This window comes from Saccopteryx bilineata, chromosome 2, assembly GCF_036850765.1.
Source record: "Saccopteryx bilineata isolate mSacBil1 chromosome 2, mSacBil1_pri_phased_curated, whole genome shotgun sequence".
Taxonomy (NCBI): domain Eukaryota; kingdom Metazoa; phylum Chordata; class Mammalia; order Chiroptera; family Emballonuridae; genus Saccopteryx; species Saccopteryx bilineata.
In genome coordinates, this window is record NC_089491.1 from 103,479,628 (window position 1) to 103,504,368 (window position 24,741).

The 24,741-nt window shown below is 44.6% G+C and overlaps 1 non-coding gene and 1 pseudogene across 1 annotated transcript; both read left to right on the forward strand.

Moving 5' to 3' along the window:
* The first annotated feature begins 5,994 nt into the window (after positions 1-5,994).
* Positions 5,995-7,198, forward strand: LOC136322907 (glyceraldehyde-3-phosphate dehydrogenase-like; annotated as a pseudogene).
* A 10,938-nt stretch (positions 7,199-18,136) lies between these two features.
* On the forward strand, positions 18,137-18,212 carry TRNAA-GGC (transfer RNA alanine (anticodon GGC)). The gene has a single exon. It is a non-coding gene; the product is annotated as a tRNA-Ala (tRNA).
* The last annotated feature ends 6,529 nt before the right edge of the window (positions 18,213-24,741 follow it).

Consider the following 24,741-nt stretch of genomic DNA (forward strand, 5'->3'; position numbering starts at 1 on the left):
GGCAGAGAGCTGTGGCCTCCCCTCTGCCTTCCCAAGACTGCTGCTGGTGCCCCTACTCTGCGGAACATGGTCCCAACTCCTCAGCTCCGACAATTCTTGGTGGGGTGAGAGAGGTTGCTGTGCAAGCCATAACCACCACCAATATGCACGTCCGGAGACCACCACAGGTACCACCAGGTATGCCAAGACCCCACTAACATATCTCTGCTTGTGCCAGGACCCAAAGTTCACCAAAAAGCAGATGCCCAAAGCCAGAACATTAGAAAATTCCTTTTGGAAAGAAAACCAATCTTAGGGAATTTCTATACATTAACTCTTGTCTTTTCCCTTGTGACCCCAGGGAGCTCCGCAGCTCCCCATTTTAGTTCTGGGCCCCTTGAGTCCATCAGAGCTGGGTCACTGACTTGTTGATTTGAGCTGCTGGTTCCATTCAAAATGGGACTTGTCAGTGGAGATCAGTGGGCACGGGGCAAGGCCCGGCTGAGGCTGGGCGCCCTTTGCTCCCGGAGCCGCGCCCGCAGAAGGGAGTTCACGCACTTGGAGAAAACGCTGCAGCACCCACCTGGGCGCCCACTGACACCCTGGGCGCCTTGTCTAAGGCGGCCTTTTAGGTTCTGCTTTGGTGCTTAGCCTCCCCCTCTCCAAGTGTCAATGCCAAGTGTCACAATGAGCAGTAAACTTCAACCCACACCCGGTGGGCCCTGCTCTACCGAACCCACAAGACTGTCCGCTCTGGCCACCCCGGCCCTGCCGGCCCCGGGAACTCACCGTGGGAGGACATGTCCGGACCGTGCCGAAGATCCAAGGACCCGGGGGGAGGGTTATGCGTTCTTCCCGCTGGAGTCCCGTAGGAAAGTGCAGGGACCCACCCAGTTAAGCCCCTTTAAAGCGCTTTCTAAGACCCACCCTGATGATAGTCCCTCCTCTGGCCCGGATGCCCCGCGCCGGCTGCCGCCTCTCCTCCGGCCTCGCGCAGGTGTGCAGAGGGTGCACCTGGTGGGCCCAGGAGACAGGCCCCTTCTGGAAGGTGCCGGCCTCGCAGTAACCGACGAGGCGCCAGAAGTGCGCTACTGCTGGAATTTCGGGTTAGGCCAGCAAACTGCCCAAACCTAGGTGGGCTGACAGTCAGCTTTTTTCCTCGGTTGCTGGGGGAACGCTCCGCAAAGTGAGGTTTTCCGAAGCAGCTGCCGCTAAACCTATACCTAGCCTGGTGAGTCAAGATTTAGATTTAGGCTTAAACTGTATTTTAGAACCTCCTTTTCTTAAATCTAGATGATCTGATCAAGTCCCAGCATTCTTTCATCATGTGTAAACCCACGTAAAGAAAAACGCTCGGTTGAGAACTGCCCCTGAGCTGCTTGGCTTATCTCACTTTGGAGATTAGCAGGGCAGAACATTAGTTACAATCACATTTTTTAAAAATTTAAGCTCTGACCTGACCTGTGGTGGCACAGTGGATAAAGCATCGACCTGGAACGCTGAGGTCGCAGGTTCAAAACCTTGGGCTTGCCTGGTCAAGGCACATATGGAAGTTGATGCTTCCTGATCCTCCTTCCCCCCCTTCTCTCTCTCTCTCTCTCTCTCTCTCTCTCTCTCTCTCTCCTCTCTAAAAATTAATAAAAGAAAAAAATTAAATATTAAAAATAAATAAATAAAAAATTTAAGCTCTGGCCAGGTACTCAGTTGGTTAGAACATCGTCCAGATACGCACTGAGGTTGCAGGTTTCATTCCTGGGTCAGGGCACACACAGGAATCAACCAGCGATGGCCCTGGAGGAGCTCAGCTGGTTGGATTGTTGTCCTCCCCACACCTAGGGTTGCAGTTAGATCCCTGGTCAGGGCACATGCAGGGAGCACCCATTGAGTGCATAAATAAGGGGGACAACGAATTGATCTCTCTCCCCCCTTCCTCTCTCTCTAAAATCAATAATTAAAAAAAACTTTTTAAAATAAAATTTAAGTATGGTACACAATATATTAGTTTCAGGTATATAATATAGTGATTTGACATTTATATACCTTACAATGTGATCACCACACTAAGTCTAGTAACCCTCAGTCACCTTGTAAACTTATCACAATATTATTGACTATAATGCCCTTCACCTTTGGGTTCACCCATCCCCCCCACCTGCCTGCCTTCTGGCAACTATCAGTTTGAGCTCTGTTACTATGAATCTGTTTTGTTTGTTTCTTTGTTTATGTTGCTTTTTAAAAAAATTTTTAAATTCCATACATAAGTGAAATCATATAATATTTGTCTTTCTCTGTCTTAGTTCACTGAGCATAATACCCTCTAGCTCCATCTATACTCTCACAAATGGCAGGATTTCACTCTTTTTATTGCTGAGTAATAGTCCAGTGTATATGTTTACCACATCTTCTTTATCCATTCATCTATTGATGGGCATCTAGGTTGCTTCCATATCTTGACTATTGTAAACAATGCTTCAATGAACATAGGGGTGCAGATAGGTTTTCAAGTTTGTGTTTTCTTTAAAAAATTTTTTTTAATGTATTGATTTTAGAGAGAGAGGAAGGGGGAGAGAGAGAGAGAGAAACACTGATTTGTTGTTACACTTATTTATTCATTCACTGGCTGATTCTTGTATGAGCCCTGACCAGGGATCAAATCCACAACTTTGGCATATTGGGACAACACTGTAACCAACTGAGCTACAAGTCAGGGCTCAAATTAGTGTTTTCATTTACTTTGTATAAATGCCCAGAAGTGGAATTTCTGGGTTGTATTATAAATCTATTTTTAGCTTTTTGAAGAATTGCCATGCTGTTTTCCACCAAATTTCAGTCACACTAACAGTGCACGTCCTCTCCAACATTTGTTATTTTTTTACTTTTTCATAATAGCCATTCTGATTGGTGGAAATACTATCTCATTGTGGTTTTTGACTTGTATTTTCTTGATGATTAGTGATGCTGAGCATCTTTTTGATGCAGGAAAGTAAGAAGTTAGGAAAATTTCTTGACAAATGATGGGGAAACTGAGACAGCTGATTTAAACTGGCCGCATCCAGGACCCTGACTCACCTGCCTCCTTTCCCCTTGCACAACCATTTCCTTAAGCATTAAGCCCTCAGGACAATGAGATTCTGATCAGCATTTTAGGAACAAAGCTTCACTTCTGCTGACCACAGAGACAGTTTTGGTTAAATGAGAGATAACATTTAGACCTCAGTTGTGTTTCAGCTCCAGGCCCTGAAAAGCAGCAAAACCAGGTGAAGTGGTGCCATGACTGGCATCAGGACCAGATGCAATGGTCAATGACCCCAGACCCTAGCGCTAACCAATCAGTAGAAACCTCTACCCTGACCCTATATGCTCATTTTGATAAATCAGCATAGTAAAGGACACACCTAGAAAGCTTATGAGTATTTTATTAAGATCCTCCCCTAAAATTTCCATCTTTAGAGAACAGATAAAAGTTCTTTTTAAAAAAAATTTTTTTTTAATTTTTTATTTATTCATTTTAGAGAGGAGAGGGAGAGACAGAGAAAGAAAGAGAGAGAGAAGAGACAGAGAGAGAGAAGGGGGGAAGAGCTGGAAGCATCAACTCCCATATGTGCCTTGACCAGGCAAGCCCAGGGTTTCGAACCGGCAACCTCAGCATTTCCAGGTCGACGCTTTATCCACTACGCCACCACAGGTCAGGCTAAAAATTCTTTTGACAAAGGACCCAGTGCTTCACCCCCCCAGCACACATGCAACTTTACCCCTTTCTTTCCTAGGTGGTGTATCTTTACTTTCTTTCTCCAAGGGCCCTTTGTTTGCTTAGGTGACTTGTTTTCTGAGTCCACACAGCCCAGCTGACTGACTTCTTCTCCCTCTGTGACTTTCTTTCTAAAAGGAAATAAATTTCTTGCAGTACACACAGGAGAAGTGACCATCAACTTCTCCCCCCTCCTTTTTCTCCCTCTTCTCTCCCTCTTCTCCTTCCACAGCCATTTGCTTTATTGGTTTAAGTGTGGCCCTGGTTGCTGAGTATGGCTCAGTTGGTCAAAGCATGTTAGCCTTAGGCACTAAAAATAGCTTGGTACTCAAGCATTGGCCCCAGATGGGGTTGTTGGATGGATCCTAATTGGGGCTCATGTGGAAATCTCCCTCATTATTTCCCCTCCTCTCACCTAAAAAATACAAAAAACAAAATAAAACAAACAAACAAAAAAACTTATTGCATTAGAATTCTTGGCTCTGAATTCTTTCTTTGCCAAACTCAAAAACTGAGGTCTAAAATCACTGCTAATATTTTCATATGTCTATTGACCATTTGTATTTTTTAAAATTTTATTTATTGATTTATTTTTAGATAGGAGAGAGAGAAAGAGAAAGATGGAGGAGAAATGGAAAGCATTAACTCGTAGTAATTGCTTCCTGTATGTGCCTTGACCCAGCAAGCCCAGGGTGTTGAACTGGCGACCTGAGCATTCCAAGTCGACACTTTATCCACTGTGCCTCCACAGGTCAGGCTATTGACCAATTGTATATCTTCTTTGGAGAAATGTCTCGTTATGTCATCTGCCCTTTTTTTTTTTTTTAATCAAATTGTCTATTTTTTTGTTACTGAGTTGAATGAGTTTGTTATATAATTTGGATCTCAACCCTTTATTGGATATACATTTGCAAATATATTCTCTCATTCCGTGGATCGTCCTTTTGGGGCTTTAGTACACTAAAAAGATTTACAGAGCAAAGGAAATCATCAACAACTATATTTTTATTTCTTTTATTGATTGCTTTTAGAGAGACAGAGCAAAAGAAGCATTCATTTGCTGTTTCACTTAGTTGTGCATTCATTGGTTGCTTCCTGTATGTTCCCTGACCAGGGATGGAACCCACACCTTGGACACTTTAAAGGATAACACTCTGACTGAGCTAACTGGCCAGGACCAACAACCATATTTTAATGACATCGAATGTTCCCTTTCAAATGATGCAGAGTTCTATTTTGTTTTGTTTTAGCTGGGTTAATTTACAAATGAAATGTTTGGGGGCATCCTCTTGTGATTACCTCATATTATAAACAAAGAAAGGGAAATAAATTACTTCCATCAAAGTCTGTGCTAAGGCACAGCCTTCAGGTTTCCCAGGAGCGACTTGGTGGGCGCCCCCCAGCAGTGATCCCATCCTCCCTCTGGGGCCTGGGTCTGGCCTGGGGGAGAGCCGCTGGAGCTTACAGGGCCCAGTTGGTCTGCCCCAATTATCAAATCTCCCGAGGTCCCAGCCGCAGGACAGCATGACCTTCAGAGCAGATACCTCCCCCTCAACCTCCCTCCCTTCCAGGCCACATTGCTCAGTGCTCAGCCCAGGCCCCAGGCCCAGCGAGGCAGTGCCAGGGGATAGGGAGGAGGAAGGGGGTCTGAGAAGAACCCTGCAGGAGGCGCATTGGCCCCTCGGGGGCCTTTTCTTCACTGTTCCCCTGTCGTGTCACAACTGAAAAGCCTCGAGAAGTTCCTCAGCCTTCCCGCCCTCAGCCTTTGAGAGAAAGGGGACAGGGTGGCAGCGTGCAGCCGTCAGCCACCCAGTTCAGCTCCAATTCCCTATCCCACCAGCTCTCCTCCCGTTTCGTGCAACTGCAACAAGTAACGCCCTAGCTCCCGGAAGTCCTCAGTTCCCACCAGGGCCCCTGTCCTCGTGTTCACCGTCTCCGGCATGGCCACAGGCACGTCCTCCTCACCATAACCGATCACCTCCTCCCTGGAGCAAACTCTCAGTGCTCTCCCTTTCCGTCCCTGGCCCACATGCGCGGGGCGTACACATTCAAAAGACCAGGCTGGTCCAAAAGAACGACGGCTATTCAAGATTTTACTGGCGCATGTAGCTCCCGCTTCAGTGCCCTTGGGCTGAGACTGGGCGGGCAGGCTGGAGGCCCCAGCCCCGCCCGGTTTCTATAAATTGCGATTGCAGCTTCTTTGCCGCGGGCGCTCTCTGCTCCTCCTGTTTGGTAAATAGCCGCGTCTTCCTGCGCGCAATGCCAGGCACAACCCTGAGACACGGTGGTGAAGGTCATAGTAAACGGATTTGTCCGTATTGAGCACCTGGTCACCAGGGCTGCTTTTAACTCTGGCAAAGTGGATATTGTTGCCATCAATGACCCCTTCATTGACCTCAACTACATGGTCTATATGTTCCAGTATGATTCTACTCATGGCAAGTTCAAAGGCACAGTCAAGGGGAGAACGGGAAGCTTGTGATCAATGGAAAGTCCATCTCCATCTTCCAGGAGCGAGATCCCGCCAACATCAAATGGGGTGATACTGGTGCTGAATATGTTGTGGAGTTCACTGGTGTCTTTACTACCTTGGAGAAGGCTGGGGCTCATTTGAAGGGTGGAGCCAAGAGGGTCACATCTCTGCTCCTTCTGCAGATGCCCCCATGTTTGTGATGGGTGTGGACCAAGACAAGTATGACAATTCCCTTAAGATTGTCAGCAATGCCTCCTGCACCACTAACTGCTTGGTCCCCTGGCCAAGGTCATCCATGACAACTTTGGCATTGTGGAGGGACTCATGACCACAGTCCACGCCACTCAGAAGACCATGGATGGCCCCTCTGGGAAGCTGTGGCGTGATGGCTGAGGGGCTGCTCAGAACTCATCCCTGCTTCTACTGGGGCTGCCAAGGCTGTGGGCAAGGTCATCCCTGAGCTGAATGGGAAGCTCACTGGCATCGCCTTCTGTGTCCCCACCCCCCAATGTGTCAGTTGTGGATTGGACCTGCTGCCTGGAGAAAGCTGCCCAGTATGATGACATCAAGAAGGTAGTGAAGTGCTCGCTTTGGCAGCACATATACTAAAAAAAAAAAGAAGGTAGTGAAGTAGGCATCAGAGGGCCCTCTTAAGGGTATCCTAGGTTACACTGAGGACCAGGTTGTCTCCTGCGACTTTAACAGTGGCACCCACTCCTCCACCTTTGATGCTGGGGCTGGCATTGCCCTCAATGACCACTTTGTCAAGCTCATTTTCTGGCATGACAATGAATTTGGCTACAGCAACAGGGTGGTGGACCTAATGGTCCACATGGCCTCCAAGGAGTAAGAGCTTCCTGGACCACCAGCCCCAGCAAGAGGAAGAGAAGCCCTCAGCTGCTGGGGAGTCCTTGCCCCAGATCCATCCCCCAACATACTGAGAACATGACTTGCACAGTTTCCATCCCAGACCCCCTGAAGAAGAGGAGGGGCTTAGAAAGGCCTACTTTGTTGTGTACCATCAATGAAGTTCGGGGGAAAAAAAAAAAGTCTGTGCTGAGCTGAAAGACTTAAATATCAAAAGAAGTATCCTTGAGAAGACATGGGTTTAAGAGTAGGATGGGGAAATATCTTTGAGAGCTGCTTAGAGGACAAACTCGAAATGCTAGTATAATGCCTTCCTGATAGTCTCCCGTGGAGAATGCCATCTCAGTGGATGCCAGGAAATCTGGTTCTTGCTCCCTAGTAAGGAAGCTGGGAAATGCTGGCCTGTTCCCCATTAAAGAAAAAACCACACAGGCTCAAAAAGAGAGGGGGAAAGGTGCGGGCATGCTCCAGAGAGAAAACCATGTTGGGTTCTTTGTCTTATGGGTTTTGTTTGTTTGTTTGTTTATTTATTTATTATTATTTTGGGGGGTTGATTTTTAGTTTTGTGTTATGGGTTTTTTAAGGCATGGATTTTAAAGGATTTATTAGAGGAGAATCTCAATAATATTCATCAACTTTCCAGGTGTGTCCTTTCAGGGTTGTGGTTGGTGCCAGGGCAGGGGGTCATTAGTGATTGCCGCTGGTCCTGAGGTCAGCCATGGCGTTGCTCCACCTGGCCTTGCTGCTTCTCTGGGCCTGGAGCTGAAACACAACTGAGGCCTAGATATTATTGCTAGTTTTCCAAAACTTCGTCTTTGTGGTCAACAACTCGAGGCTTTGTTCCTAAGATTATTTGATGTGGGCCAGAACCTTATTGTCCTGAGGACTTAATGCTTAAGGGAGTGGTTGTGCAAGGACTTGTATGGGAGTTAGATGAGGCTATTTTCTGCCCCTCTTGGTGGTCTACTGCGTGACTAGTGAAATGTCAGGGAAGGGTCTGAACCGTATGACAAAAATATATTAGGGTAGGAAAGGTGAGGTTCTTATTTTTCCAGTTTTGCCTATTGTTAGGCACCCAGAGCTTTCTGGTCTGGTGACCTGTATCGGGCCTATTGTTCCTAGTCTGCACATGTCTGTCTAACTGCCTATTATATTTAAAGTTATCCATGTTGAGCATAATGCAGATAAACAATTTAATTCTACCTAGGTTTACTAGTCAAAATTATGTTACCTCTGTTATAGAATTTATCAGTAAGAAAAATAACTCCATATGATGAAATTTTTATAAGTAATCTAAACATATCTGAATGGAAAAGGGGCTCTGTAATAAATCTGACAAATTCAGTGACTGGAAGTGACCTCCAGGGTAATCTGATCATAACTTCCTAACTGGGCAGATCATGATGAGAAGTCATGACCCAGGCCTTAAGCAAGCCCTGGCCATTGTTCTTGTGCATCTAGATTAACACACATTTAAAATGTTAGTAGTTATTCTCTTTTTCAGATCCCTCTAAGGAAGTATCCATCCTCAAGGGAGAAAATAATCTTGTGAACTATTCTGTAATTTCCAGCTCTGCTTTCTCCCACCTTCATGTGGTCTGCCTTAGTTCCCTCCTTAACTCCAAATGTATTGTTGCAGGAGTCAAAAGAGGACAAATAACGCTCAGACAACTTGATAAAGGAAGTAGGATTTTAATAGCCGGCAGAGCAGCATGACCCCAAAAGAGGCAACAAAACACTTGCTCTCCGAAGTTAGATTTTTTACATCTTATATACCTTTACAGCTTTAGCTTTAAAGCTAAATGTCTGATTTCGATGACTTTTTTGTTTGCAGGCCTACATGACTTTGTGTCTCCAGGAGGGGAGGGGATAAGAGAGGAGGCCGGAGGTTCTGTCCTTGACTTATTCTTCTCTCAGGAGCTGTGAGTTCATTTCAAGGAACTGATAACAAGCAAGATCCACAGTTGAGGTTTGTTATTTTTCAGACTTTTCTGTCTGCCCTTGTTCCCTCAGTCCTGAACACTGAGGTCATGGGCTGGAGCGTAAGACCCAGACATTGCAGGCCCCCTCTCCTCTGCATTCTTCTGGTTTCTCCTCCTTCAGTATAAAAAGAACTGCAAAACTGTCATCTCTGGAGCATTTGAGATCTTGCTTTTTGGTAGTCATAAGTTTTGCTCAAATAAATGCTTATAAAAATTGTTTTTTAGCCTGACCTGTGGAGGCACATTGGATAAGGCATCAACCTGGAATGCTGAGGTTGCTGGCTCAAAGCCCCAGGGTTACCTGGTCAAGGCACATACAAGAAACTTCCTGCTTCTCTCCCCTGCCTTTCTCTCTCTCCTCTCTCTAAAGTCAATAAGTTAAAAAAAATTTTAAATATGTGTTTTACATGGACATATAATAGTTGAAAAGAAGTAAATTAAATAGATATAAGTGAGATAAGAGATTTTGAGTGGACTCTTGACCCCAGAGGACCTATGCAGTCCCCACAACCAACCTACAGTGACCTCATTCAACCTCGTAAGAATGCACAATTACCCTCCACACCAGCTCATCTAATCCCACAGGACCCTATACAGCCTTACATGACCCAACATAACCCCTCAAGACCCCATGTGACATCTAAATGACCCTACAGGGAGCTACTCAGCCCTACAACAACCTTTCATGGCCCCACACGACCTCACTCAAGCCTACACCATCACACAGGACTCCATGTGCCCCATGCGATCCCACAGAGACCCCAAGTGACACAACATGACTCCACAATACCCCATACTATCCCAAACAACCAACCACTACCACTTCCACCCTTGAAACCTTGCTTTGTTTCTTGTCTCCCAGAGTCAGATTTAGGACTGAATTCTAAGTTTAAGGTGTTAAAGAACAAAACTTCAATCAAATCAATTTAAAGTTCTAACTGAACAATTCATGATCTCGTAGCATTTCACCTAGTAAATAGAAAAGCACTCTGAGGGTCTTTACGAACTGGGAAGTTTCTGTAGGCAAAAAGGGGTCAGACAAGAAAATTAAAAGAGAATTATTCCAGGGAAGGTCACCTTCCCCCCCAGGGGAAGGCTTATCAGGCAGTTTACCCCTCTAGTCATGATCAAGAAATTCCAAATGATTGTTTTAAAGTTCTACTCCTATTAAGTCTTGGTAGGGCTTGGCAATAGTAACTCCATCTTGGGTCTGTTGTTTCTTTTTAACATTACTATGACCCCACAAGGCCTGGCACAACTCCACAACCACTCTACAATAACAGTATGAAACCCCACCCCACCCCACATATGATACTATACCACCCCACAATGACCCCATGTGACTTCCTGTGACCCTCATACAATCCCACAGCCACCCCTGTACCTTACCTCACCCCACAGAACCCCACAAGGTCCCATGCAACCCCACATGACCCCGCAACAGCCCCCAAAAGACTCCAGAAACAACACAATGACTCAGTGTGACTCCAAACCACATCACACTGTAAAATAAATAAATAAATAAGTGAGTAAATGTAGCCATTTTAAAAGGGAGCCATCCCAGAGCAACTGTTGCATGTGTTTTATGCCTCAGTTCTTTGGAACGTCAAAATAGGGCAAAATGCTTTGGACTTGGCCTAAGTTAATACTGTGTTCCAAAAAACCATTTGCAAGGATAACAAGAAAGCAGACATTATGATTACTGGACTGATGATTATCAAACTAAAAATTAGAGACATTGTTTAGAATTCACATCAGTTATGTTATCTGCACTTACAAAAATGCCTTTCTTCCACTGATATAATTGTTTCAGTTCCCTTTCTCATAAATAACCCTTGCCTTTGTCTTGTAACCAGAACTTTTTTTTTTTTTTTTTACAGAGACAGAGTCAGAGAGAGGGATAGATAGGGACAGACAGACAGGAACAGAGAGAGATGAGAAGCATCAATCATCAGTTTTTCGTTGTGACACCTTAGTTGTTCATTGCTTGCTTTCTCAAATGTGTCCTGACCATGGGCCTTCAGCAGACCGAGTAACCCCTTGCTCGAGCCAGTGAGCTTGGGTCCAAGCTGGTGAACTTTTTTTTTTGCTCAAACCAGATGAGCCCGTGCTCAAGCTGGCGACCTCGGGATCTTTTTTTTTTTTTAGAGACAGAGAGAGAGTCAGAGAGCGGGACAAACAGACGGGAACGGAGAGAGATGAGAAGCATCAATCATCAGTTTTTTTGTTGTGACACCCTAGTTGTTCACTGATTGCTTTCTCATATGTGCCTTGACCGTGGGCCTTCAGCAGACCAAGTAAACCCTTGCTTGAGCCAGCGACCTTGGGTCCAAGCTGGTGAGCTTTTTTTTTTTTCTCAAACCAGATGAGCCCGCACTCAAGCTGGCAACCTTGGGGTCTCGAACCTGGGGCTTCCGCATCCCAGTCTGATGCTCTATCTACTGCACCACTGCCTGGTCAAGCAAAACCAGAAATTTCTTTGGGCTTTTGCTTCCTGAATAGCTATTCCTTTGATCTTAAATAAATTATTGTTGTTTTTCACTTTGGACTTTTCTTTTTAGGTGCACAACAAACACCCAAGGACCTCGTTCACACTTAAACCCCCTTTTTTGTTTCCTACCTGTCAGAGTCACATTTAGGACCAAACTTCACGTTTGAGGAGACTGCCTGTACTTGTAGGAGATGGACAGGAGTGAAGCTTCTTGCAGGCAGGTGCAGAAATGAGGAAAGCCGGTATTATTATGACCCCTGGAGAAGGTGTGCTAGGGAACAGAAGGAGCTCTAGACAGGGTGGACATGAATTTTAGGGAGAAACTCAAGTGTTGTTGTAGGAAAGTATGAATCAAAACAGAGACCAGATGACCAATAGAGCGAGGCAATGGAAGGATGAGTCCAGAGCTGAAGTGCTCATCTGTTTGGATATTTGCTCTGGGCCAAGCCCTGTCCCAGGACCTACCCAGTGTCATTGGTCCTACCACCGCCCTCATCCTTATTTCTTCAAGAGCAGAGGTCAGGCCCAGACCCCTTAGAATGTGCAGCCCTGGGATTCAAGCCAGTCTTAGCCATGAACTGCTGCTCTGTTTCCTTTTCTGAAATAGGCTGTGAGGGTGTTTATATATATATATATATATATATATATATATATTTTTTTTTTTTTTTTTCCTGTATTTTTCTGAAGTTGGAAATGAGGAGGCAGTCAGACAGACTCCTGCATGCACCCAACCAGGATCCACCTGGCATGCCCACCAGGGGGTGATGCTCTGCCCATCTGGGGTGCTGCTCTGTTGCAACCAGGGCCATTCTAGCGCCTGAGGCAGAGGCCATGGAGCCATCCTCAGCGCCCGGGCCAACTTTGCTCCAATGGAGCCCTGGCTGCAGGAGGGGAAGAGAGAGACAGAGAGGAAGGAGAGGGGGAGGGGTGGAGAAGCAGATGGGCACTTCTCCTGTGTGCCCTGGCCGGGAATGGAACCCGGGACTTCTGCATGCCAGGCCGATGCTCTACCACTGAGCCAACTGGCCAGGGCCGAGGGTGTTTATATTTGATATGGCTGCGTTGAGCATCTGAACGTGGCAAGTCCAAACTGAGATGTGCTGTTAGCACAAAACACACAGTAACTTTTGAAGACTCAGCAGGAAAACTGAATATAAAATAGCTCAGTGATTTTTATATTTATTACATGGTCAAAACATAATATTTTTGAAATATTGGGTAAAATGAAATGCATTATTAAAATCAATATCACTTATTACTTTCACCTTTATAATGTGATTACTGTGAAATTTTGAATTACATATGTGACTTGTATTGCATTTTTCCCAGGTAGCACTGCTTCTGACAGGAGCCCTGATGATGGGCATTAAAGCTGTGTGACAGAGCTGGGGTACCAGCAGAGGCCCTAGGATGGTGCTCTATATTTCCATGGTAACACATAGAGGGACACAAAAGCTCCTGGATTTATAGACAAATATTCGAGTCCTCCTTTCACTTTTTTCCCAAATTACCCTTGGAAATGGTTGATGACCTTTGGCCTTCATCCTCTGCCCTGTCCTCACCTCTCAGGAAAGGCAACCAGGACACAGAATACTTGGAGAGTTGATAGTTTCCCACGTGCACAGATAGAGTTCCCAGAGGGGAGATGTGTTTTGGAGAGTGTATACTTACTCTTTCCCCAGTGAGAGAGGACCAGATCTCCCACTCTATCCTTGTCTGGAAACTTGGCTGAGAATTGAGTGTGTGGCTTTGGCAGGACACGTTGCTTTCTGGGCCTCAGTTTCTGCACAATAAAATAAGGTGACTATAGCAGATCACCCCTGAAAGTCTTTGAAATGTAGGCACTTGGCCCTGGCTTTGTTTTTTATTTTTGTTGTTGTTGTTGTTTTAGACAATTAATTTTAGCAGGGTGACATTGATTAATTAGGGTACATAGATTAAGAGAAAACATCTCCAGGTCATTTTGACATTTGATTATGTTGTATACCCATCACCCAAAGTCAAATTGTCTCCTGTCACCTTTAATTTGGATTTCTTTGTACCCCTCCCTCTCCTCCCTTCCCCTCCCCCTGGTAGCCACCACACTCTTGTCCATGTCCATGAGTCTCATTTTTGTGTCCCACCTATGTATGGAATCATACAGTTCTTAGTTTTTTCTGATTTACTTATTTCACTCAGTATAATGTTATCAAGGTCCATCCATGTTGTTGTAAATGATCCGATGTCATCATTTCTTATGGCTGAGTAGTATTCCATAGTGTATATGTGCCACATCTTCTTTATTCAATCATCTATTGAAGGGCTGTTTGGTTGTTTCCATGTCTTGGCCACTGTGAACAATGCTGCAATGAACATGGGGCTGCATATGTCTTTGTGTACCAATGTTTTTGAGTTTTGGGGGTATATACCCATAAGAGGGATTGCTGGGTCATATGGTAGTTCTATTTTTAATTTTTTGAGGAACCACCATACTTTCTTCCATAATGGTTGTACTACTTTGCATTCCTGCCAACAGTGAATGAGGGTTCCTTTTTCTCCACAGCCTCTCCAGCACTTGTTACTACCTGTCTTGTTGATAATAGCTAATCTAACAGGTGTGAGGTGGTATCGCATTATAGTTTTTTATTTGTTTTGTTTTGTTTTTTGCATTTTTCCGAAGCTGGAAACGGGGAGGCAGTCAGACAGACTCCCGCATGCGCCCGGCCGGGATCCACCTGGCATGCCCACCAGGGGGCGATGCTCTGCCCATCTGGGGCGTCGCTCTGTTGCATCCAGAGCCATTCTAGCGCCTGAGGCAGAGGCCACAGAGCCATCCTCAGTGCCCGGGCCATCTTTGCTCCAATGGAGCCTCGGCTGCGGGAGGGGAAGAGAGAGACAGAGAGGAAGGAGAGGGGGAGGGGTGGAGAAGCAGATGGGTGCTTCTCCTGTGTGCCCTGGCCGGGAATCGAACCCGGGACTCCTGCACGCCAGGCCGACACTCTACCACAGAGCCAACCAGCCAGGGCTTGCATTGTAGTTTTGATTTGCATTTCTCTAATGGCTAATGAAGATGAGCATCTTTTCATATATCTGTTGGCCATTTGTATTTCTTCCTGGGAGAAGTGTCTGTTCATGTCCTCTTCCCATTTTTTTATTGGATTGTTTCTTATTTGTTGTTGAGTTTTATGAGTTCTTTGTATATTTTGGACATTAGGCCCACAACTGTGCTGTTGTTTGGAAATATCATCTCCCATTTAGTTGGCTGTTTGTTTTGTTGTCAGTTTCTCTTGCTGTGCAAAAGCTTCTTAGTCTGATGTGGTCCCATTCATTTATCTTTGCCTTCACCTCCCTTGCTTTTGGAGTCAAATTCAAGTAACTTTTTTTTTTTTTAATTATTTTTATTTATTCATTTTAGAGGGGAGAGAGAGAAGGGGGGGGAGGAGCAGGAAGCCTCAACTCCCATATGTGTCCTGACCGGGCAAGGCCAGGGTTTTGAACCGGCAACCTCAGCATTTCAGGTTGACACTTTATACACTGCGCCACCACAGGTCAGGCTGGAGTCAAATTCATAAAGTGCTCTTTATGGCCAAGGTCCATGAGTTTAGTACCTATATTTTCTTTTATGTAATTTATTGTTTCACATTTTATATTTAGGTCTTTGATCCATTTTGAATTAATTTTAGTACAAGGGGACAAACTGTAGTCCAGTTTCATTCTTTTGCATGTGGCTTTCCAGTTTTCCCAGCACCATTTATTGAAGAGGCTTTCTTTTCTCCATTGTGTATTGTTGCTGGCCTTGTGTTTGAGCACCACCCACAGGTTTAATGGCTCGGGCATACAGGTTGCGCTATCTCCTTCAAAGGTTTGATATGCCTTTTCTCCAGATTTCTTTCCCCAAGAGAATATACAGTGGTACCTTGAGATACGAACAGACCAACATACAAATTTTTTAAAGATATGAGCTCTGACTCAGTCCATATTTTTGTTTGAGATCTGAGATAAATTCCGAGATACGAGTCGTGATTCGGGAAGCTGCCGCTAGTTGGTGCATTGGCTCAGGGTCCAGTATTGGCAGCACAGCACCAGCATCTCATTCTTTCTCATGTGTTACCCGCAGAATCAAGTCGAATCTCGTGCGTTGTACTCGTTCTTGCATCATTTTTGCATTTTTTACTAACTTTTTCTGTGTGCTATTAGGGGGCCTAATAAAGTGAGTGTAAAGGACAGTGGTGAGAATAAGAAGAGAATGATGTTGGTAGAAGTAAAGCAAGAAATAATAGAAAAACATGAGCGAATGATGTATGAATGATTGAACTGGCAAGGCTGTACAACCACAATACATCTACAATTTGTACCATCCTTAAACAAAAGGATGCCATCAAAAGCGCAAATCCAGTGAAAGGCACTACAATTCTGTCCCAATTAAGGACAAATATCCATGAAGAAATGGAGAAGCTTCTGCTGGTGTGGGTGAAAGAGAAAAAGCTGGCAGGAGATACAGTGACGGAGACTGTAATATGTGAAAAGGCACATATTATTTATGGCAACTTGAAGAAGAAAGAACCATCAACCTCAAAAGAGGCAGCAGAAGATACTTTTAAGGCAAGTCACAGCTGGTTTGAAAATTTCAAGAAGAGATCTGGTATCCACTCGGTGGTGAGGCATGGTGAAGCTGCGAGTGCTGAGGTTAAGGCAGCTGAGGAGTATATTGTTTTGGAAAAAAATGCCCCGGAGGACTTTCGTCACTGCAGAGCAGAAGAAGCTGCCAGGCCATAAACACATGAAGGACCGTCTGACCCTTGCATTGTGTGCAAATGCTAGCAGTGACTGTAAAGTAATGCCACTGCTAGTGTATCATTCTGAAAATCCTCGAGCCTTTAAGACCCAGAAGAATCTTAAAGAAAAACTGCTGGTTATGTGGCGCTCCAATGCTAGGGCATGGGTTATGCAGCAGGTTTTTGTTGTTGTTTTTTTTTCATTTTTCCGAAGCTGGAAACAGGGAGGCAGACAGAATCCCGCATGCGCCCAACCAGGATCCACCTGGCATGCCCACCAGGGGGCGATGCTCTGCCCCTCTGGGGTGTCGCTCTGTTGCATCCAGAGCCATTCTAGTGCCTGAGGCAGAGGCCACAGAGCCATCCTCTGCACCCGGGCAAACTGCTCCAATGGAGCCTTGGCTGCGGGAGGGGAAGAGAGAGACAGAGAGGAAGGAGAGGGGGAGGGGTGGAGAAGCAGATGGGTGCTTCTCCTGTGTGCCCTGGCCGGGAATCAAATCCAGGACTCCTGCATGCCAGGCCGACGCTCTACTGCTGAGCCAACCGGCCAGGGCAGCAGTTTTTTATTGAATGAGTAAATCTTGTCTTTGGTCCTGCAGTGAAGAAATATCTTCAAAAAAATAAACTCCGATGAAAGCATTACTAATCCTTGATAATGCTCCAGCCCACCCACCTGGTCTTGATGACATTCTCGATGAGTTCAAATTTGTGAAAGTCCTCTACCTCCCACCCAACATGACTTCAATCTTGCAACCTACAGATCAACAGGTCATTTCCAACTTTAAAAAGCTTTACACAAAGCACTTGTTCCGCCGTTGCTTTGAGGTGACTGAGAATACAATTCTAATAAGCCTTCAAAAGTTTTGGAAAGATCACTACAACATCATGATATGTTTACGCATTATTGACTTGGCATGGCAAGAGGTTACAAGAAAAACCTTGAACTCGGCATGGAAAAAGTTATGGCCTGATGTTGTTGCAGACAGGGACTTCGAAGGATTCGAACCAGAGACTGAGACTGAGGCAGAAGCGTTGGAGGAGATTGTGTCTCTCCGAAAGTCAATGGGTCTGGAGGTAGATGAGGGTGACGAAAACGAGCTCGTGGAGGAACATGAGGAGGAACTCTCAGCTGAGGAGTTGAAGGAGCTACAGATGATGCAACATACAGAGCTTCTGCAAGAGATTATTAGTGAGGAGGAGGTAGAGTAGGAGGAAGTGATTTCTACAAGTGAAATTAAAGACATGCTGGCAATGTGGGAGAAGCTTTCAAGTTTCATTGAAAAGAAACACCCAGAAAAAGTTTCAACTGGTTGTGCTTCAGCACTTTTTTTTTTTTTTTTTAATTTTATTTATTCATTTTTAGAGAGGAGAGAGAGAAACAGAGAGAGAGAAGGGGGGAGGAGCTGGAAGCATCAACTCCCATATGTGCCTTGACCAGGCAAGTCCAGGGTTTTGAACCGGCGACCTCAGCATTTCCAGGTCAACGCTTTATCCACTGCGCCACCACAGGTCAGGCCAGCACTTTTTTAATGACACTTGTTTGTCACATTTCAGTAACATTTTAAAAGGCAGGCAAAAGCAAACCTGTTTGGATAGATTTTTATTCAAAAGTTCTGCAAGTGAAAGTGCTGAAAGTGCAGCCAAAAAGGCAAAACAGGTGATGATTAAATGCAATATATGTAATGTTAAGCTTAGGTTAAGTTTAGAGTTAAGAAAGTGCATTTTTTTACAATTAAGTTTTTGTGGTTTCATTTTAAGTAAAGAAAGTGAAGTTTTAGTTTTGTTTAAAGTAAAGAAAATTCAGTTTTAGTTTACATTTAGTGTTAAGAAAGTGCAGTTTTGGCCCTGGCTGGTTGGCTCAGTGGTAGAGCGTCGGCCTGGCATGCGGAAGTCCCGGGTTCGATTCCCGGCCAGGGCACACAGGAGAGGCACCCATCTGCTTCTCCACCCCTCCCCCTCTCCTTCCTCTCTGTCTCTCTCTTCCCCTCCTGCAGCTGAGGCTCCATTGGAGCACAAGATGGCCCGGGCGCTGGGGATGGCTCCTTGGCCTCTGCCCCAGGCGCTAGAGTGGCTCTGGTTGTGACAGAGCGACGCCCCGGGTGGGCAGAGCATCGCCCCCTGGTGGGTGTGCCAGGTGGATCCCGGTCAGGCGCATGCGGGAGTCTGACTGCCTCCCCGTTTCTAGCTTCAGAAAAATCCAAAAAAAAAGAAAAAAAAGAAAGTGCAGTTTTAGTTTACATGTCTACAGTGCCTGCATCCCTTCTTCCCTCCCGCCTCCTCCACCATTCACCTCCATTAGCTGCACTCGTCTGTCTCCAAGGTAAGAATACAATACAGTACTAAATAACATTTTTTTCTTTTATTTCATATATTTTTTATGCATTGATAAAGTATACATGTGTGTTTCTTAATTAAAAACATGTCTTTTTTTCATAATTTAGATGGTTTGGGGATGTTTCACAGGGCTGGAACTGATTAAGTCTATTTCAGTTATTTTAAGTGGGAGAAATTTGTTTGATATACGAGTTGACTGACTTACGAGCTCAGTTACAGAACGATTTAAACTCGTATCTCAAGGTACCACTCTACCTGCGAATTAGAAAATTACCATAGATTACCACAAGGGCTAGAAAGGAGATGAGAAATCACCTCCCTTAAGCAGACTACAGCACAATGGCAGATCCAACATGTCAACCCGACCCTGAGTGTGGGTGCAGGCCTGCATCTCTGCACACTCCCGACAAGCGACAAGTGGGACGGCAAGTCATGATTCACAAGGAGTCGCCTGGCTCTGGCACAAACATAACATTCTGTTCTACTTCACTAGAAACCTGGGGTCCGGAGATAAGGATATGAACAACTGAAGCAGATCCCTTCTTTCCCATTTTAATTTTGTTTTATTGGTTTCATTTTTAAAATTGCAGAGGAAAATATACCATACAAATGAAATCAAAACGAACAATAATCATGCATAGGTTTAAAAATGATGTAAAATTAGAGTAAAACATCTCCCCCTTTACCACAGCTGCCAGTATCTGTCCCTTCAATCGCAAACCCAGAGGTAACCATTTACATTGCTTTTCCAAAAATTTCTTGTGTTTCTACATATAAGATATTATTTATTTTTACAAAAAGGTATGGATGATAAATCTATTAGACTGTACAACATGTTCCCTTCTCTTGGACATCACCTCCTATCAGTACAGATGCAGCACACAATGGCTACAGGAATTCCGTTGTGTGGACTTACTTTGCTTTAGAGCACTTGCCTCCACTGATAGCTGTGTATGTTTCTTTCCAATAGTTTGAAGCTACAGAAAATGTCCTTGCAGGGATTTATTTCTGTTGGCAAGATTCTAGCAGCAAGCTGCAGGGAACAGGGTGCTGGCCACAGCTTAGCAGGATTGTTACACACAGGCTGGCTGACCAGGAAGCCTACAGGGACAGCTCCTCCTGGGGAAGAGTCACAAAGACAGACCAGACCAGGCATCCCCAGAGCAGAAGAGGGTACCATCTACCAAGTACTCGGCAGTCAGGAAAGAGTTTGCCCCTGTTTGAACCTGCCAGAGAAAGGATTGCAGCTGGGAAAGAACTGTAAACAGAAGTTCTACAGGACACTTCTCAGGAATTAAAAGAGAGTTTCATTCTGATATGATTTGTAAATCAGAGCACAGAGCCTTTGACATGAACCAAAGACACGTCTCTGAGTTGGGAGACATAAAACAAGGATTATAAGGTGAGAGTTGCCCAGGGTTGCTGATTAAAGGGATGGGTTGCTAGGAAACAAGACCATAAACCTACATCGTTCATTTCCTGATTGGTGGGGGCAACTGCACTTTCAGTTGTGTTCTGGCTCAGTGGTTGTAAGATCAGAACAAAGTTAGTTTTGGTTGACATGGTCAGCAGGTTGAGTCACAGCACATGGCCAATGTTTGGAGTCATAAAACATGGGAAGGGGGACCTCAAAATAATGCAAATAATGCAAAAGCTCAGTTTCCCTTGGATTCGTCAAAATAAACTGTTTTTGTTTTTGTTTTTGTTTTGGTGAAATGGACAATGTAGGGAGTGCTTTCTGTCAGGAAGACAGAGTCAGTGTTTAAACTGCAAATGGTCTAATCACTTGAGTAGGATCAGAGACCAAATTGCGGAAAGGTCTAGATATTTGGTCACAAAATTATGATATTAGAATCCTTAGAACTTAAGTTGTTGGAGAATGGAAACATTTTCAGAGTAGAACAAGTAGCCTGATGTGGCCAAACCTTAATACCACCTGGTTGTTTGCTAACCATCCAGCCTTGGGCAAGAGATCCACCTGCCCTCTCCTGTTACCTTCTTTTAAACCTTGGGGTAGACAAAGAGCTCCTACAAAAAACAAAAAGGACAGGCACCATAAGGGGAACAATGATACATTTGACTTCATTAAAATTAAGAACTTCCATTGTTGTGCAGCTGTCAGCACCCTGTAGAAGCAGAATTTTTCATCTTGCAAAACTGAGACTGTTTCCATTAAACACTAATTCCCAGTCTCTCTCCTGCCAGCCATTGGCACCCACTGTTCTACTTTCTGTTTTTATGGATCTGACTACTCTATAGACACGATGTAAATGGAATCTTAAAATATTCATCCTTCTGTGACTAACTTATTTCACTGTTGTGACTTTGTTTAGTTAACGTGCATTAAATGGAGTCCCAGCTCATAGAATGATGAGTCACAGTTTAACAAAAGGCCATAAAGGTACTGATATACTATAAAGAAGGTTATTACAGGTTCTGGGAGGTCAAGGTAGGATGCAGGCAGAGAGAGCTACAGGATGTGGGGCACATGCTTTTATTAGGGTTCATGGGTAAAGTGCTTTGGGATTCCCAGGCTAGAGCCAGATTGATCAATTCAAACCAAAAATAGCATGGTTTTGAGGCAGTGGCACAGTGGATAGAGTGTTGACTCGGTATTCTGAGGACCCAGGTTTGAAACCCCAAGGTCACCGGCTTGAGTAAGGGCTCATCCGGCTTGAGCGTGGGCTCGCCAGCTTGAGCGCAGAGTTGCCGGCTTGAGTATGGAATCATAGACATGACCCCATGGTTGCTAGCTTGAGTAAGGGGTCACTGGCTCGGCTGGAGACCCCTGGTCAAGGCACATATGAGAAAGCAATCAATGAACAACTAAGGTGCCACAACTATAAGTTGATGCTTCTCATCTCTCTCCCTTCCTGTCTGTCTGTCTCTAGCAAAAAAAAAAGAAAGAAAAAAACAAAAAGAATTTTAAAAGACTTAAGTCAAATCCATGCTCCAGCGTTTATTATGAAGCATGTTGAATCCTTCAATATGTCATTATTTAACTTTTCTGAATCTAGCCATCTTCATATATAATTCTCACATCACTGCTGGTAAAATTCTTCGTGCTTGTAATGACTTAAAGTGATGAATGTGTATTGAGGAGTTAAGGATTAATGGACAGTAGCAGCATGGTGATTTCATGAAACCACTGGAGCAGCCCTCTGAGGTACATTATAGGCATATGCCCACTTGAAGAGAAGGATATTTGCCATTGTCATGGCCCAAGCTGGTAAAAGCAGTTTGAGAATACTGCTGAAGCTTGTTTTGCTTTATCCCCATTCTAAGCCTCTATGCGCTAATGCTACAAGAGCAACTGCAGCCTTTTACAAGCTATCTGGAAAGATACACAAGATTTCATGGTGTGGTTACCTGGTGGAGGAGGGAGTGATGGTGTTCTGTGGATGGCACATGATAGACACTCAGAAGATTGTTGGTTTATTACCTGATGGATGCTAAGAATGATGGGAAGCTGCTGATTCAGTTTCAGTATTGAGAAAATACTGAGGCCTGACCTGTGGTGGTGTAGTGCATAGAGGGTCAACCTGGATTGCTGAGATCGCCGATTCAAAGCCCTGGGCTCGCCTGGTCAAGGCACATATGGGATTTTTTTTTTTTTTTTTAATAACAAAAGGCTTTATTGAGTACAGAGCACGCATCCCACCTGGCAAGGTTCCCTGGCCCCGAGGAAAGATGGAGGCCAGGGAAGTCGCCTACATATGGGATTTGATGCTTCCTGATCCTCCCCCTCCTTCTCTCTTTCTCTCTATCCTCTTTATAATGAATAAATAAAATCTTTAAAAGAAAAGAAAAGAAAAAACTGAGCATTTGGGGAAGGGAGCCAGAAGATTAACTATCAGCTGTTATTTTAAAAAATTGGCTGATAATATATTTAATTCTCACAAAGGTCCCCTATGAGAGCTGTTGCCTCTTCCTTTATCTACAGGAACAGCAGGCACTAGGGTAGACATTCCTCTTCTTCACAAAGGGGAACTACAGAGCGGTCCTTCTCTACCTTTAACATGCATTTGAGTCAACTTCGGGCTTTATTAAATATGCAGATTCAATAGGTTTGGGTGCTGCCAAGACTCTGCATTGCAGCAAGGGCCAAGAGGAGGACATGGCTACTGGTCTTCAGACACCATTTGAGTAACTAGACAGGAAGTTCATGTTATTTCTCATTTGTTTGCCCCACCCCATCCAAGCCTCTGGGTTTGAACATTATCTGAGCGAGTGAATATACATAATAACATAGGGTTCCACAGCGTTCCCATGATTAGATGAGACCGACCAGTTCCTGAGAGAGACCTCACTGCTGAGTCCTGTTCAGTGTGCTCCACACAATACTTCACTAAATTCTCACAGCAGTTGGGTAAGACAGATTGCATTCATCCATAGAGGAACTAAGGCATAAAGGGACTCCATTGCTATATTTACATAATAAATACAAGGAGGCAAAGGAGGAAAACAATACAAATTAAGCAAAAATAGTGTCCAGAAATGAGCAGTCCATTGACATTACTACTGCAGGACAAGAAAGTGTTGGATGAATCTTAGTCTCTCACTGGGAATCAGTTTGTCAGTGGAGCCAGAGAGGAACAGAAAAGCAGAGACAGTGGACATGTGTAGCTGGTGTTTCCATATTTACTCCTCTGCTGTTACTTCTGTGTGGGGATTCAAATTTGCATCAGGTCAGGGTCTGAGGTTCATTATTTACTCATATTCCTTCACATTCACACAGACCACTCTGTCAAGAAAAAGCCACTGGACACATGGCGGCTGCAGAAAGGAACCTGCCTGTTGAAAACCTCTCCCCGCTGTTAGCTGACAACTGAGCTTACTGAGCAGACAGCTCAGGGTCCATATATCATAAAGAAATCAGTCACGACTCAATTAGGTCAGAAAATATACTAAACAAACAACAGCAAAAAGCAACAACAACAATCCTGGAGAGAGAAGATAATCTGATTTCCAGAGTTGCCAAAATATATTGCGGTAATTACCTGACCTCTGCTATCAGAAAACAGTCTCTGTACAGACATTGAGGATGTCTTCTGAAATTATTAAAAGAGTGGAATTTCTGAGCTAGAAAATATTTACTTTTCTTAAGAATTAATAAATTATATGGTTCAAAATCCAAAGAATACAAGGTGGGCCAGTGAAAAGTCTGCCTCTTATCCTGTTCTGAATCCTCCTCGTCCTTCCTCCACCAGGTAACCACACCATGAAATCTTATGTATTTTTCCAGATAGCTTGTAATGTATGAACAAGTGTTATTTTTTGTATTCTTTTGTTTATATTCTATTGTCCTCTTACACAGCTAGTGGCACTCTGTGTGCTGCTCTGTACCTTGCCTTTTTAACAACATATTTTAGAAATCTTCCCATTACTATACTCAAAAAGTTTCCACATTTTTCCTCATTCATTTTTTTTCTTTTTTTTTTTATTGTGACAGAGACAGAGAGAGACAGAGAGAGGAACAGACAAAGTGGAAGGGAGAGATAAGAAGCATCAGTTCCTTGTTGCGGCTCCTCAGTTTCTCAGTGATTACTTTCTCATATGTGCCCTGACCGGGGTGCTACAGCAGACCAAGTGACCCCCTGCTCAAGCCAGTAACCTTGGGCTCAAGCTGGTGAGCCTTGCTCAAACCAGAGGAGCCCACACTCAAACTGGCGACATGGGGGTCTTGAACCTGGGTCCTCTGCATCCCAGTCCAACGCTCCATCCATTGCGCCACCACCTGGTCAGGCTCCTCATTCATTTTTAATGCTGCCTAATATTTCATTTGATAGGTATGCCACAATTTTTTTTTTTTTACAGAGACAGAGAGAGAGAAAGAGAGAGAGAGAGAGAGATAGACAGGGACAGAGAGATGAGAAGCATCAATCATTAGTTTTTTGTTGCGCATTGTGACACCTTAGTTGTTCATTGATTGCTTTCTCACATGTGCCTTGACCACGGGCCTTCAGCAGACCGAGTAACCCCTTGCTCGAACCAGTGACCTTGGGTCCAAGCTGGTGAGCTTTTTGCTCAAACCAGATGAGCCGGCGCTCAAGCTGGCGACCTCAGGGTCTTGAACCTGGGTCCTTCAGCATCCCAGTCTGACGCTCTATCCA